Source organism: Mustela erminea, chromosome 7 (assembly GCF_009829155.1).
Source record: "Mustela erminea isolate mMusErm1 chromosome 7, mMusErm1.Pri, whole genome shotgun sequence".
In the NCBI taxonomy this organism is placed as follows: Eukaryota; Metazoa; Chordata; class Mammalia; order Carnivora; family Mustelidae; genus Mustela; species Mustela erminea.
The window spans coordinates 32305629-32321942 of record NC_045620.1 but is presented as its reverse complement, the minus strand read 5'-3'; positions in this window follow the sequence as shown (position 1 = coordinate 32321942).

Here is a 16314-nt window from a genome sequence, read left to right as displayed (position 1 = left end):
CAAAAACCATCCCTGATTCACAAGGGTAGTAGAGAAGGAATTCCATGACAGGGGTGGATTTGCACAGCCCCCTTTAGATCACTGCACTGACAGTGTCACTGTAGTCAGAGAATGCAGCCAGTCCAATCCATAACTTGCAACTAAACTAAATCTTCACTTACGAAGACAATAGCAAATTCAATTAGAAACTCTAAGCGCTCCATGGATCAATCAGGTCATATACAATTAGCTCTAATTGGTACCTGTCCAGAGAGGTACATTCTTTACCTGCAGTCAAGGGATACTCAGAGACTTTCTTGACTTTGAAAAACATCAAAGCAATTCCTTCTAATCTAAGCATTATAGCCAGCCCTGAGTAGAGGCTAAAGCTCCAACAACAATAAAAATTTAAAAGAAAGAAATTCCACCTAAATTTTCTAAAAGAGCAAATGACAATGTTGAACAAGCAACTCACAGATGCTTAATTTGCAGAGTGTAATTCCCAACTGCTAAATGTCTCCTAAGAAATATTAACTTGTATCCTAGAGCGAAAAGATGATTTTTCAGCCATTTCAAGGAAGAAACCATGAGGAATGATCAAATATAATATTTCCATGATTGTCTTTTAGGGAGTTACATTGTAAAGAAAATTAAAAGCAAATTTGTAAAGATAACTAAAAACAAATTAATGATTTATGCTTTGTAGCTGGAATGAAAATGCAGCTTTTTAGTCTTTTGGGATAATGAGACATATAATTTAAAGTCTCTGAGAAATAATAAGGCTTAATAATAATAATAACTTAAAATAGTAACTAAACCTATAGTGGTGATCATTTCATAAAAGAAAAGAAAAAAGAGGGAGAATAGGAAATGTGCAGAATTTTTTGAAGATAATAGATATGATCAAGAAAAGCTAACGTGACAAAAGGAAATTCCTTTAGTAGCAGAAGGTTGAATGAAGCAGCTGATCTGGAGATCAAATCTAGGTTCTGATCACAGGTAGAGAGTTAGGCAGGAGGTGAACAGTCACTAATTACACCAAAACTTGGTGTTCACATCTGTAAACGAAGATGTTGGAATACAGCGATCTCCAGTGGCCCCTCCAGTTTGAGTGACTGATGTCAGGATATTAGAAAGCACTATAGGAAGCTTACAACAGGCCAAGTTTTGTACAGTACCTCTTCCTTGTGATGCCAGAAACAAAATATGAAATTGAATGTTTCTATTTTTATGCCAAAATGGAAACAGAGGTGGGAAGGATAAAAGGAATCTATCATGCAAAAGAAACAGTTTTGTTTCAAATTTCAAACCCAATAGAAATTCTAGCCCTCCAAGGACATTATGAGGCTGTAATCTTAGCCCTCTACTTACCTGACCTTTAGCAGCAGGGAGTAGGCAGCAGCAAATCGGGCTTGGAAGTCTACTTCCTAAATCAGTCTCATTCTCTCCAACTCCTGCCCTTTTTGTGAATTATTACACCACCTGGCACCAGGAATATTATTGACTCTGGAGCAGGGAGCTTAATTTTGCAATAAATTTTACAGATTGCTAACTGAAAAACAAGAACAAAAATGAACTACTAGGTAGTTGAAACCGCTGACTCTCACTGCTCCTTCCTGCCCTTGGCTAATTTATGGCAGCAGAGCTGGGCTCCCACACTGCGGCTGCCACTTTGGCTTGGCTGCTCTGCTCACCGCGCATGGGGCAGCAGGCCAAGGAAGGAAGCCATGCTCTCTTGTCTGTGAATTTCAAACCACACTGTGCATGCTGGAATTCCCACAGCCACCCCTACAGTCTTAGCTCCTGAGATCTCAGGGTAAAAGTAAGTAAGAAAGTTGGGGCACAGTCATCATATTTGATAGAAAAAAAGGAGAGGAAAAAATGCTTTGCAATAGATTGGAATATTCATTCCATTTCTTCTACATTTTTCAGTTCAACATATACTTATGAACTGCTCACTATAACTTTAGTACTCAGTTAATGTGCTAGAGTTAAAAACAAACAAACAAACCGTACAAGACATGACTTCTTTTTTTTTTTTTTAAAGATTTTATTTATTTATTTGACAGAGAGAGATCACAGTAGACAGAGAGGCAGGCAGAGAGAGGGAGAGAGGGAAGCAGGCTCCCTGCTGAGCAGAGAGCCCGACGTGGGACTCAATCCCAGGACCCTGAGATCATGACCTGAGCTGAAGGCAGCGGCTTAACCCACTGAGCCACCCAGGTGCCCAAGACATGACTTCTAATCAACAAATCACCCCAAAACTTAGTGATTATGAATTTAGCCACAGGGGTCAGCTAGTGGCTGGATGGTGTAGGATCCTTTGGTTCCGCTCCAAGCAATCTCTCTTCCTCTAGTAGGTTAGCCTAGACTTGTCACCCTTGGTAGGAAGATTCTAAGAGAGAAAATGAAAATGCACAGGTACTTTTCAAGCCTCCACTTTCATTAAGTTTGTTACTATTTCACTGCCCCAAGTAAGACACATTAAGACACACAGTCAACTCCAATGAGAGGGCACTAGTAAAGGGAGTGGATACAGAGAAACATGAAAAAGCGGAGTCCTTAGTGTAAATCCATCTACCACAGTAACTTCGAAGAGCTTGCAGCACACAGAGAGAAGTAAGCATGTAAAGTGCTTCGTCTTTGCGATGATAGAGGTCAGCACTAGAGCAACAGGTTCAAACAAACAGACAAACCTGCTGTGGTTTAGACAGGTGGAGCACTGACAGGAAATTTTCTCTGCCCTCTAGGAAGCAGTGCGACTAAACTGAGTTTGAAGAATGAGCAGGGAAATATGCAGGGGTACAGCACGGAAAGGAGTCAAAGGGAGGAAGGAACAGTCAACAGCAGGGCTAGATACTTAATACAACATCTAAAGGACAGTCTCAGTCACTTTCATCTTCTGTTTACCATGGTAACCTTCCAGAAACTACTTCTTTCCTTTCCATGATGTTATTCCTATTCCTTCTATGTATCCCCCAGAGGCTCCTGTTTTTTTTTACTTACTTTAAAAGTTGATGATCTTGATCCATCACTGCCCATAAACGGGTAGCCTACCAAAATGATGATGATTCTTAAGTTACTTTTTCTCGCCCAGGCATCTTCAGAAACCTCAATTTATGTATTTCACATCCTTCTGGATAATTTTCTGAGGCTATCCCCCAAGCACACTTCTAGCCCATTATCTTTCTCTTAATTTGATTTATCCCTCACAGTTCTGAGACACAGTTGTTGGATGCCCAGCCACCACTGAATCTTATTTTTCTGTCGTCCCTCTTACTTCCACTATATCTCACATCCAGTTAATCCCCAAGTCCTGCTGACTTTGACTCATGAATAGTTTACAGTTTACTCTCCTCCTTCCCATCACCACAACCAAAGCTTCACTGCTTCTCACCCAGGTCTTAACATTTCTCACCTGCACCAACCACAGCAGCCCCCTGACTAGTCCCATTCCTCAAATTCATCATCCACATAGCTTGTAGTGTGATCTGTCTGAAGCGCAAATAAGACATGCAACTCTACTACCTACAGCTCTTCATGGCTCCTCACTATCTTGAGTCATCATAGGAAGGCCTACAGTACCTTCTTGAAATTACCCCTTCTGTATTGATGTTCTCTTTTCCACTGCTCCCTGTAATACACTCTACATTCTGGCAATACTGAACTTCTTATTCCATACAAGATGTTTCTTGTCTCTGTTCTGTGCTCTTGAGGTTCTCTCAGTCTTAAATACCTTTCTCCCCATCCTACCTCCCTTTGATCAATTCTTAACCATCCAGAAAACTAAAAAAAAAAAAAAAAATCCTGAAAAATTACTTTCTCCAGAGCTTTTTCTGGACCTGTGCTCTCGTGTTTTCACCTCCTTCATTCAGTGCCACTCACTGCCCCACTTTCTTCCTCTCATAATCCAAATATGTCTTTATTGTCATATTTAACATTTTTGATCATATGTGTCTGTTTAGCTTACTCACTGTGACTTCTACTAGGACAGAAAGAATATATAACACTTCTTTATATGTTTAGGGCCTGGAATGACATATCTGGGAAGGAAGGTGATGAGGCAGTATTAATTGTATGACCTGAAACCAGTAGGTTATTCGCCCACTAACTATATGACTTTGGGAATGGCTTCTTAGCCTCTTAACTTAGCTTTCATTTCCTTATCTGGAGAGTGCAGATTCTTATACTATATATCTCACAGGGTAGTTCTCCCAAGGAAATGAGTCAACAAGTAAAGTGTTTGCACACTGCCTAGGGTATGGTAAGTAATTAATAACTACTGGCTCTCTTTAGAGTGTGTAACACATTGGGATTACTAGATGAAAAGATAAATGGACAGAGATATGAAACAGTATAACGTGTGTGAGCAAACACAGCCAGTTTATAATTACGCTATAGTGAAAAAGCTAAGAATGGGTGAAATGAAATAGTTGATCACCTGGGGTCTTACAACCCTAGGTTATAGCCTCTTATATATACTACTGTTCTTTCCAGGTTGTCCAGATTTTTAATTTCTAGGCATCCCTTGTGGCTAGGTCTGTCTCTGACCTCACAGATGCCCAAATCCAGCAATATTGGTTAAGTTAAAAATTTTGTAAGTCTCTTCCCTCTATAAAGTGGGGCCCTTCTAAATTAAAAAGCTAGCTATATAATTTGACTGCTGTGCCAGGCTACAGTTTTACTGAATATTGTCAGAAGTAAAAAATATAAGACAGTTTCTAGAATCTGACCGGAAAATGTTTATTTCCTTTAGAAATCCAGTGGGTATAACTTCTATATTTTGCTGAAGCAAAGAAAAAGAGGTAGTACAAACGGTGGCAGAACACTGCTCAAGAGTGAAGAAATCAAGTTATAACAAATGAAACATAAAATGGAGAAAATACATCAAATACTTTAAAGAACTTCCAGTTAGTACCCTCTGAAGCCAAACAAATGCAGTGCTATAATTTCAGTCAATATAGAGAAGACTGGAGAAAGCTTTTCATGTCTGAAGGACCATATCAAGTTTTTGCATCATTTACAGAGCAAAGTGATGGGACTGTTAGTATCTGGAAGTTGCTACTATCTACAGAAGAAGGAATTCTCACAAACCTAGATCATCCCTCTACTCCACCACTCTCTTAGAACCAGGGTCCTCCATTCCAAAAGAACGTAGACCAAGTCTTTCTAAAGCACAGCAGCACTGAAGGAGGATTCAGGCCTGATGCCACCAAGCTTCCAAGTGCTTTCCCGAATATGGAAATAAGGACATGCACCACTCCTATGTATACACAAGAAGAGAGCTCTTTTCTGCGAGGTTCTGGGCACACAGAAATTGCAGTAATGAGCAGGAACCTAGATCATGCCAAGAAAGAGGCAAGGAATCAAGAAGAACCAGTGTCTTGAAAACGCCCGACTTTGGACACAAGTTCCTCATTCCTAGGCTCTGCTTGATGACTCTCAGGGAACTGGTCTCTAGCAAGGGTTTGTAATGGTGACCTTCTAGTATGGTTACATTTATAAAGCAGGAGGCAGCAAATTTTTTCTGTGAAGAATCAAATACTAAATATTTTAGGCTTTTCAGGCCATATGGAGTCAATCACAATTACTCAACTTTGGCACTGTAACATAAAAGCAGTCAGAGACAATACATAACAAATTAATCTGCCTCCATTCCAATTAAACTTTATTTACAAAAACAAAAGTGTGGGCTCGACATGGCCATAGTTTGCCATTGTTGCCAAGCCTTGCTTTAGGGCATTAAGTACTGTCTAGAATTTGATAGACCCTTTTCCTATTAAGTCATACATTATATAGAAAAGATTAACTTCCTAATATTTTTATTGAAACTTCCAGAAATCATAATCATCTCCCAAAGCAAAATAGGCATATGTCTATAACGGGCTACCACTTTATGTTATAGTTATCAGCCTTCTTCTTCTCTCTTACCAGACTTGCATATTTACCCATTTACCCTATTATTTCAGATCTAAAGATTATGTCTTATATGGGATTATTATTCAACAAGAATTTGTTAAAAGAATGAACAATATCACCATTAGTAAAATAAATACACATGTAATAAAAGTTGCTAGCTAAAAGTGTTTACCCCTGGGGCACCTGGGTGGCTCAGTGGGTTAAAGCCTCTGCCTTCGGCTCAGGTCATGATCCCAGGATCCTGGGATGGAGCCCCGCATCAGACTTTCTGCTCAGCAGGGAACCTGCTTCCACCTCTCTCTCTATCTGCCTGCCTCTCTGCTTACTTGTGATCTCTGCCTGTCAAATAAATAAATAAAATCTTTTAAAAAAAGTATTTACCCCTAATTGTCCTAATCCCAATAACGTAATTAAATTTGATGTCTACTTGTAAAAATTATTCTTACATTACTGAATTAACAATGTAGATTTATTTTTGTATCCTGCCACTTATCATTTTTCAAGCTCCACAGTTTTTGCTAACAAGCTGGGGAGAAAATCAAGTTTCAAATGAACAGACCCTCCCAAGTTGACATGTCCTCTACATGTCTAGTTGCTCCCTTCATCATCAAAGAATAGAATTATCAAGTTGAATGAAGTCTTAGGAAAGAACACACTCTCTTGCCTCCAGATGGATGAGTCAGCTGAATGATCAAGACAGTTACTCTCTCTGAGTCTGCAGGGATGGAAGCAAACTACCTTTGCCACATTTACTTAACGCTCTAGCTATATAGCCATTCCATCTGAGAATTGCCTCCACCTGTCCAGGACAAAGGAAAGAAGCATGTGAAACAATAATTCTAGACTACTAATTCTTGAGGTTCAATGTAGCTACAAATCTTCTTGGGATCTTGTTAAAATGAAGATTCTGACACATTAGTTCTAGACTGGGACCTGAGATGCTATATCTGTAACAAGCTTAATTTTTTTTTAAGATTTTATTTATTTATTTATTTATTTATTTATTTATTTATTTATTTACTTGATAGAGCGAAATCACAAGCAAGCAGGCAGAGAGAGAGAGAGAGGCAGGCAGAGAGAGAGGGGGAAGCAGGCTCCCTGCTGAGCAGAAATCCAAATGTGGGGCTCGATCCCAGGACCCTGAGATCATGAACTAAGCCGAAGGCAGAGGCTTAACCCTCTGAGCCAGTCAGGCACCCCTAACAAGCTGAATTTTACAGAGAAGGAATATCAGATTGTTTGTCCAAGGTCACCCAGGGATGAATGCCAGAGCTAATCTCAAGTATGGTATACACCAAGGACTGTTCACAAGAAGCCCAACAAGACTCTTCTTTGGACTTTATGGGGCCCTTTTCTCCCAGGTAGCAAAGGATACTGTTGCTCTACCTATATCCCTAGCTTTAACAGTGTACTCCTTCTTATTTCCAACTGCCAATATTCCCATCTCTGCTTGCAGACGTTTTCCAAAGCCATGGAAGGCCACTGTGCTCGTCAGCTGCCCATTAACTGTAGTGCTTGGTAATGAACAAACCTAAGGAGCAGTGCTCAAGCAGTGACAAACATGATTTGGTAATTGTTGCATCAGTTTCCTTTGTCTCAGATGGGATAACACTAAGGCATATTCTACACATTTACCCAGATGTCCCAGAAGGAATAAGCTCCAGTTGCTCACAGTGGGGACTGGCTCATGATCTTGCCTTTTATTCACTTTCTTTCCTCTGTCACTTGCCCAGTCCCTTACCATCAATTCCTGTACCTCTCAAATAAACCACCTGCACTCAAATCCCAGCCATCATCTAACATTTAAAATTCTGTGATCAATGACTTTTTCAAGTATTCAAGTACTACATTATTATTCCTCAAAGAATATTTAAGAATTTAATTTAATTTAATTAATTTAAAACTTAAAGATTTAAATTTAATAAATTTGAAGTTTTAAATACATATGTAAAATAACACACACACACACACACACACACACACACAAATGACCATGCCTGATGATTAAACAGAGGCCTGGAGAATGGAAGAATAAAGAAATTCGTCACACACCTAAGAAGTCACATACAAAGTCCAGTGCTTTTAAATACACACACACACACACACACACACACACACACACATACAGACACAAGGGAAATGGTATTTGGACAATGATTTCCCAAGAAAGAAGAGCATTTCCCTATGACAAAAGAGGTTAATGAATAAAGTTGGTTCCTAGGAAGTCAAACTAAATTTATTGCATTAACTTTCCTTACAGAAGTTTCATATCTCATAACCTTTACGCATGCCTCAGTATCACCTTTTATCACGTTATGTCCTTTACAGGAAAATCATGGCACCAATCATGCTCCTTGGTGACTACTAGTTTACATGTTTAAAAATCACTCACTTGGAAACAGAAGGCTCACTTTAGGAGATACACCATTTGGGATTTTTCTGATCATCTTGGATCACACATAAACAAAAACTTAGCTCCTCCTAGAGTTGTGAAGCAAAGCCAACTGCTTTGCTTCTGAGAGTAATTTCATGCACTCTTTCATGATTTAAAAGAAAACAAAGCACCAAATCATCGAAAGAAAGATGCTTCTTCTGTACATCTTGTCATGTAAAATTTCTGTTGAGATAGTCTGGGATAAATAAGAGACTTCAAAATTAATACCCAACCTGACACAAGGTCACATTAGAATAATTTAAATATATTTCAGTAAAGAAGAAAATCCCTAAGATCTAAGTAAAATATCTATTTATCAAATTGTGTGTTTTTGCTTGAAAACTTTTAGACACTGGCATTGGAGCGTCTTTTTTTTTTAATACAATTAATGACTTTTCCCCAAAGCCATTAGGGGGAAGGAGGGTCATATGAAATCTTGTCTAAGCTAAATTCTGAAAAATGTAAATATTTACTTGATTTTTTTTTTCACTTGTTCTGTTATTTAGGAAGCACTGGTTAGTGGTGTTTGGCCCAAATCAGTCATCACAGGGAAAATTATTTAAGCTCTAGTCTAGCCCTGCTCTGTCCAAAGCAACAGCCACTCGCCACATGTACCTATCTAAATTTAAACTAATTAAATTTTCATAAGACTTAAAACGCAGTTATTTTGTCACACTAGCCACATTTCAAAGGCTCAAGAGCCACATGTGGCCACTGGCTACCATATTAGTCCAGATTTAGAACATTTCCATCAGCAAGTTTTATTGGCCAGCTCTGCCCTAAGACAAGTATCTGAAAAAATGAAGGAAAGGAGGGAAATAGACTATCCTCTTTACCCACACTGCATGTTTATAAGTGCATGCTCCCTCCACTGAAGACAATTCTGGACAACAAGAGTCATAAATCTTTTTGGAGCCACAACGTGTGAGAGAAGGTAGGCTGTTAGCAAGAGGTTATGACCCTATTACAGGAAATGGGAGTCACTGCCTGCCACATCCTGAAAACAAATTGGTCTTTGGTACTTCATTTTGATTCAATGTAAAAATCCCTTTCATTGCCCTGCATTTTGTAAATACCTTATTAGGGAAATAATGTCTAAGATACATCAATGCTTTCCTCTATGATTTTCTCCCATCTGTAATTACTATTATATCAGAACCACTAAATATTCTGGTACAACCTAATTTACCCTAAATACTTGCAAAGTAAGCAAACAGATTTCAGAAATAAAATATTCAAGTCTTCCCAGTGACCAACAGAACCTTGATTTTCATGATTTAAAATGTGAGAATGTTATTGATTTATAAGATTGTTTAGTTTTCTAAAGTGTACAAAATTCTAACATCACTTGTTAGTATGACTTTGATTGCAGTTATGCATGAGATCAGATTTTGTCAAAATCAAAAATAAAGCACCAAACTGTAATCACAGTTTTGTCTGACTGCAAGAAATAGAAAGAAAAGGGGAAAAAACGTAAATAATAATAATATGTATTTATAATGCTTCATATATGTTTATTATAAAAATTTACATTCAGAACTGGGAAAAGTATATATATTTCAGCCTCCAAAAGAGTCTGTTTCAGTTCAGATCATCTCTTTCTTGCTTTAAACTTCCTACTTATTTTTTTTCCCCCTCACAGGTTATCACCCTTTTATTTTAATTTCAATTCTTACTCAAAAGTTAATTATGTTCTAGTGTTTGAACTCATCAGCAATGACAATGCCCTTAAGATATTAGTTGGAAAGGTAACAGTGCCTACGTGTGCACACCAGGAGGTTATCCTTGGATATTTTTGACAAGCCTTCCACAGTGTATGCTGCTCTCTGGTGAAGCTTTAGCATCCCTCCTTCAGGAAAGCTCTAAGTTCCTCTATGAATCAGAAATCTAGCCATCAGAGAGGAGAGAACCAACCAGAGAACCTGCAATTGTCACCAGAGATTTGATGACTATTTGCTGCCAGGCTCTTCTTGCCAAGATGCCCAGCAAAACTCTTGGGCTCCCAAGCTTGTGCCATAGCCATCGGTGACAGGAACCATTCCAGCAGCAAAAGCCAGCTCACATTTATACTTAATCCAGACTTCCTAACAGTATCACATCATAAAACCATAGCACATCTGGCACACATTTAAGGCCAAGTTGGCAGTATTTGATACGAAAAAGAAACCAAAGACTGAATTAGCATCCCACATGGTTGTTTTCACAAGTCATAGATGCAGAGCAGAGGTATATGGAGTGAAGCCCACAAGACACCCACGAACCTTTCCTTAAATGAAGGCTGAGCTGCCTAAGTCCAATGAACTCCTGGAAAAAACAAGCCAGCAATGAATGATACACACAAAAACAACAACAAACCCCTCAACATTGTTGTCTTAACTTTTGCTTTTCCCAGAGTCTCCTTGGTCTCCTTACGTGGATGCATTCTTTTCTTCTCTTCTCTCTCACTTTCTCTCTCTTTTTTTGGGGGGGGGCAGGGGGGGCCTTATGTGGAACAAGTGTCTGAGCCATTTTTCAGTTAGGAACCTAAATTAGGAAGCAGCTCTAACTCCTTCCTTAACCTGTAATTCCAAGTCACTCTTACCTCTAACTTTCAGAATGAGCTAGGTTTCATCTCTGCAAATCTGCAATGCCCAGGGGAAGACTGGCTTTAAGGAAACACTCCTTTGTATCAGAATACAAATTCATCATATACAGGTGGATTCCAGCTACACTCCTACTCCAAAGCGTCACCTTCCAAAAAGTCAAAATAATGACTGTAAAGTTGTTTTGGGAGCATGAATCAGGTAGGAGCTGAAGGAACAGGTACAAACAGTTTTAAGGAATGATAAATTAATGCAGACCATGGCATAGCAATGTTGTAGTAAAGAGTTACTGGAGATAGTTACACTTTTTTTTCCCTAAATTTCTGGTGTCATAGACTGATACCAAAATGGAATATTTATAATCAGAACAAGGAAAAGCAAGGACATGTGCTTCTTTGAAGGTAAACAAGGAAGTCCTAGAAATTTAGAAGAAAATAGGGATGAAGTTCTAATAATTTTTGAGAAGGAGAGGTCATGCTAAGTCAGACACAAAATAGAGAAGACATAAGAGAAATGTTAAGTCTGATAAACAATTGAAAATTTTTTTTAAATTTGACAAAATTTTTATTAAATTAGAAAAATGAAATAAAATTGCAAAAAAAAGAGAAAAAAAATCTATACATAAGCTATGACATTGTCTCAGCATTATTTTTACCATGTTAACATTTTATTCATGTTCCCCACTCCCCTTCAATGCTTGCAAAATATAGGGCAAACGGCTGTTTTCTTGAAGTAGGACAGTGCACCAACTACTCAATGGAAATGAGTCAAACAATGCTCTTTAAAAGATACAAAAAAGGCAACATTTATTAAAGAAAAAAGAAATTAAAAAAGCAAATAAGGCTATAAGACTCTGTTCAAAGTCAATCAAAACAAATAAAAACTAAAAATTTTAACTAAAACTAAGATAAGCAAAAATTAAAATCCCTAAGTTACAGTAGTGTTAAGGCAGTGTCCTGCACTGCTAGGGTCCCTGTTAGTGGTACCTTTTTAGAAAGAAATTTGATAAAAATTGAAATTAAACATGTATATTTTCTCCTACCTAGAATTCCCCTAGTAAAAGAAATTATCAAAAAGATAAAGTCACAGAAGTATCCCTATATATATAATATTCATTTATTTGAATATATAATATATAATTTATAATTTTAAAAATATCTTGAGATATTAGGTCAAACCACCAAAACAGCAATTTCATGCAGTTCACCTAGATGTCCCAGATATATTAATAGAGGTGGGAAAATTTTAAGACATATCATAGAGAAAAAATGTAAAGTACTGTATACAGTAAGGAATTATTTGTATATTTTTAAAGAACATACATATGAGTATGTGTGCATATTCTCTTCCCCAGAAATATATAAGAAATAGTTCATAATGACTATGGGGGAGTGCAGGGAGTAGATATAATTGCTGTTTTTCATCTGGTACCTTTCCAGTACAGTTTGGCTTTTTAAACATTTGTTTGTAATATTTTTACTAAAAAAAATAACAAAAATAAAATTTCCCTAGCAGCTTGGCTGAACTGCTATTCAGTGAGAAAGAATTAAACCAGACTTCAGCTTGAAAGAGCTGTCTTCTGGTGAATGGCAGGGCCACAAAAGAAGCTCATTACCATCTTCTTCAAACCCAATGAAAGGGGTAAATTTGGTCCTTGAGCATAAACAGTAATTATCCATGCATTTCCCTTGCAACTTCTTTATAAAGATTTCAAGAGAATGAATGGAGTGGATTGAGTTTCATGTAACAGTGTTTGCCCAATGCAGGTGAGATTCTGAGCAATCTTTGATCCAAGTGGCATTGATATACCAAAACCACAAAGCCAGGGCACATCTTAAACCTGCCAAAATAAGCAACTGACCAGGGGAGGTAAAATTTCCAGGTGGTAAAATTCCCCTTCTTTTCTGTGTCTGCCTGAGGAGAATAATGCTTTGTCCTAAAAAAGATATGTCACGAAACAAAAAACTGATTTTTTTTTTGGTGTTTGTTAAGTTTTATTCTTTGAGTGTTCTTATATTTTCAAAAATATTTTAATAACAGACAACTTTTTTTTTAATTTTTTATTTTTATAAACATATGTTTTTATCCCCAGGGGTACAGGTCTGTGAATCACCAGGTTTACACACTTCACAGCACTCACCAAAGCACATACCCTCCCCAATGTCCATAATCCCACCCCCTTCTCCCAAACCCCCTCCCCCCAGCAACCAGCAGAAAAAACTGATTTTTTAAAACTTATTCTCATAGTGGAGTTTTTTGTTTTGTTTTGGTTTGGTTTTTTTGGTTTTTGTTTTTACCTTTTAGGATATTTTTAACTATTATTTTAAAGTAAGTTAAAGCTTATAGAAAAGTTCCAAGAAGAATAAAACAATAACCTATATAATCTTTACCTAGTTTATATATTGTATTTGGTCTCATTTGCTTTATTATTTGTTTTTATATAATGCCCTTTTTAAAAAGATTTCTTTTAGAGGAAGAGAAAGAGAGTAAGCAAGGGGAGGAGCAGAGAGAGAGAAAAAATCCTGAAGCAGATTCCCTGTTGAGCATGGATCCCAATGTGAAGCTTGATTCCATGTTAGGAGATCATGATCTGAGCATAAATCAAGAATGGGCTTCCTGACCAGCTGAACCACAGAGGTGCTCTTTAATACATGTTCTTTATATACATTTTTTTCTAAAACGCATCAGTATAAGTTGCATACATGATATCGCTTTACTTCTAAATACTTCAATGTGTATTTCCTAAGAATATAAAAATATTCTCTTACAAAACCACAGTCAATTACCAACTTCAGTAAATCTAACATTGATACAATAATCTTCTTTCTCTACCATCTGTATTCCAATTTTGTCAACTGACCCAGTAACATCCTTTATGACATATTTTTCTTTCCAATTCAAGATCCAGTATAGGATCACATACTGTGCTTGGTTGTCAAGTTGCCAGTGGGGTGCTGGTAAACGTTTAACAACCAGTGCTCCAGTCCATAACTATCCATATTTGTAACATTTGTCACGCAATGTAAGTATTCCCACCATAACAAATTTCAAGCTACCAATATGAAATCACTGAATATTCAGATGGAAAGAGATGTACAAATCTGGCTTTTGCACACCTGAGTGTGTACACAGCTGAGTACATGTCTCTTTTAGGCGGCTTTAATCTGGGAATGTTCTTCAGTCTATCTTTTAGACAATGACAATTTTGAAGAATATGGTCCCTTTAAATAATTATCTTCTTTCGGGGTGCCTGGGTGGTTCAGTGGGTTAAGCCTCTGCCTTTGGCTCAGTTCATGATCTCAGGGTCCTGGGATCGAGCCCCACATCGGGCTTTCTGCTCAGCAGGGAGCCTGCTTCCCCTTCTCTCTCTCTCTCTCTCTCTCTCTCTGCCTGCCTCTCCACCTACATGTGATCTCTGTCTGTCAAATAAATAAGTAAAATCTTTAAAAATAAAAATTATGTTCCTCATCTGGGATTTGTCTAATATTCCCTGCTGATATTCAGTTTATGCATTTCCAGTCGGAATTTCACATGTAAGTTTTTCAGGGTATCACAACTGCAGGGCATAAAGTGTCTATCTGCTCCATATTTACAATGTTGTTTTTGATCACTGTGTCAGAGGATTAACTGATTGCTCTACTACATACTATTTTGCTCCTTATCTAAAGAGGAGACATGTTAGGAACTTGCTAAGATCTTTCTCCTCATTAAATTTTCCCTATCACTTTTCTGCTTAAATATTTAAGTAGCAATACTTAGAACTCAAAAATGAGCATAACAAATAGCATGGAGGACATGGGGACTTAGAGTGGAGAAGGGAGTTGGGGGAAATTGGAAGGGGAGGTGAACCATGAGAGACTATGGACTCTGAAAAACAATCTGAGGGTTTTGAAGGGACGGGGGGTGGGAGGTTGGGGTACCAGCTGGTGGGTATTATAGAGGGCACGGATTGCATGGAGCACGGGGTGTGGTGCAAAAATAATGAATACTGTTATGCTGGAAATAAAAAAAAAAAAATTAAAAAAAAATGTTCATCATAAGCATGTTATTTAAAGAATAAAAACTTAGAACTCAAAAATGTTTATCATAAGCATGTTACTTAAAGAATAAAAACTGATAACTTCGACTCTGAAGAGAAATTTATGGATATAGATTAATATCCTACTGGGTATCAGAACTGAAAAATGGCAAAACTCTAGGCAATAAATTTTCAGAATATTCTTTTTTTTTAAATACTAAGCTATGGTATTATTTTTATTTTTTTTTTAATTTTTATTTATTTATTTGACAGAGATTACAAGTAGGCAGAGAGGGAGTCAGAGAGAGGAGGAAGCAAGCTCCCTGCTGAGCAGAGAGCCCGATGTGGGGCTCGATCCCAGGACCCTGGGATCATGACCTGAGCCGAAGGCAGAGGCTTTAACCCACTGAGCCACCCAGGCGCCCCTATGGTATTATTTTTAAAGTGGTGTCAATAACACCTACCTTGCAGGGTTATTAGGAAGATTACAGATATATCATGTTCCCAGTAGAATATCTGCCATATTATAAGACTCAGTAAATGGTAACTAATGAAAATATATGTTGAAAATGGTTTATTTTCTCTCAGAATTGAAACAGCCCATTAAAAATATTTGAGAGAAGATAATGGTTTGGGGAAAATAGATCAAAATTAATTTCATGAAATAAAGATGAATGATTCTGTATATAGGGAGAACTTGGCCCATAAATGTGAGCGTGATGTTCAGGATCTCTAGTTAACCAGTGATCCAACACATTTTAATTGTTCTTGAGAAATATTGGGAGCTACAGGACAAACCTTAACAATTCTGCAAAAGTCCAAAATACCTTGGAAGAGGAGATCAAACATAAGAGGTAAGTTCCAAGGAACAAAATAGGGAGCACTGAAGACAAAAGAAATAAAAGAACAACTGGACTTCATCTAAACTTAAAACTCCTAGTCATCAAAGGAAACCATTAAAAATGAAAAGTCAAACCAAGGATTGGAAGAATATATCTACAATGCATATCTGACCAATGACTTGACTCTTACATTAGTTTCCTATTGCTACTTTAACAAATTACCACAAACTTGATGATTTAAAGCAACATAAATTTATTATCTCACAGCTCTAGGTTGGAAGTCCAGGTGGGCTGGACTGGTTCCTCTGCTCTGGGTCTCCCATGGCCAAAATCAAGGTGTCAGCCCTCCAGAACTCTTATTGGAGGCTCTTGGGGCAAGTCCACTTCCCAGGCTCATTCAGCTATTGGCAGCATTTAGTTCCTTGAGACTTTTAAGCTGAAGTCCTCATTTCCTTGCTGGCTGTCACCCAGGAGCCTCTTTTAGCTCCTTAAGGCTGCCTATTTCTTTGTCACATGCCCCCTCCATCTTTAAGCCAGCAA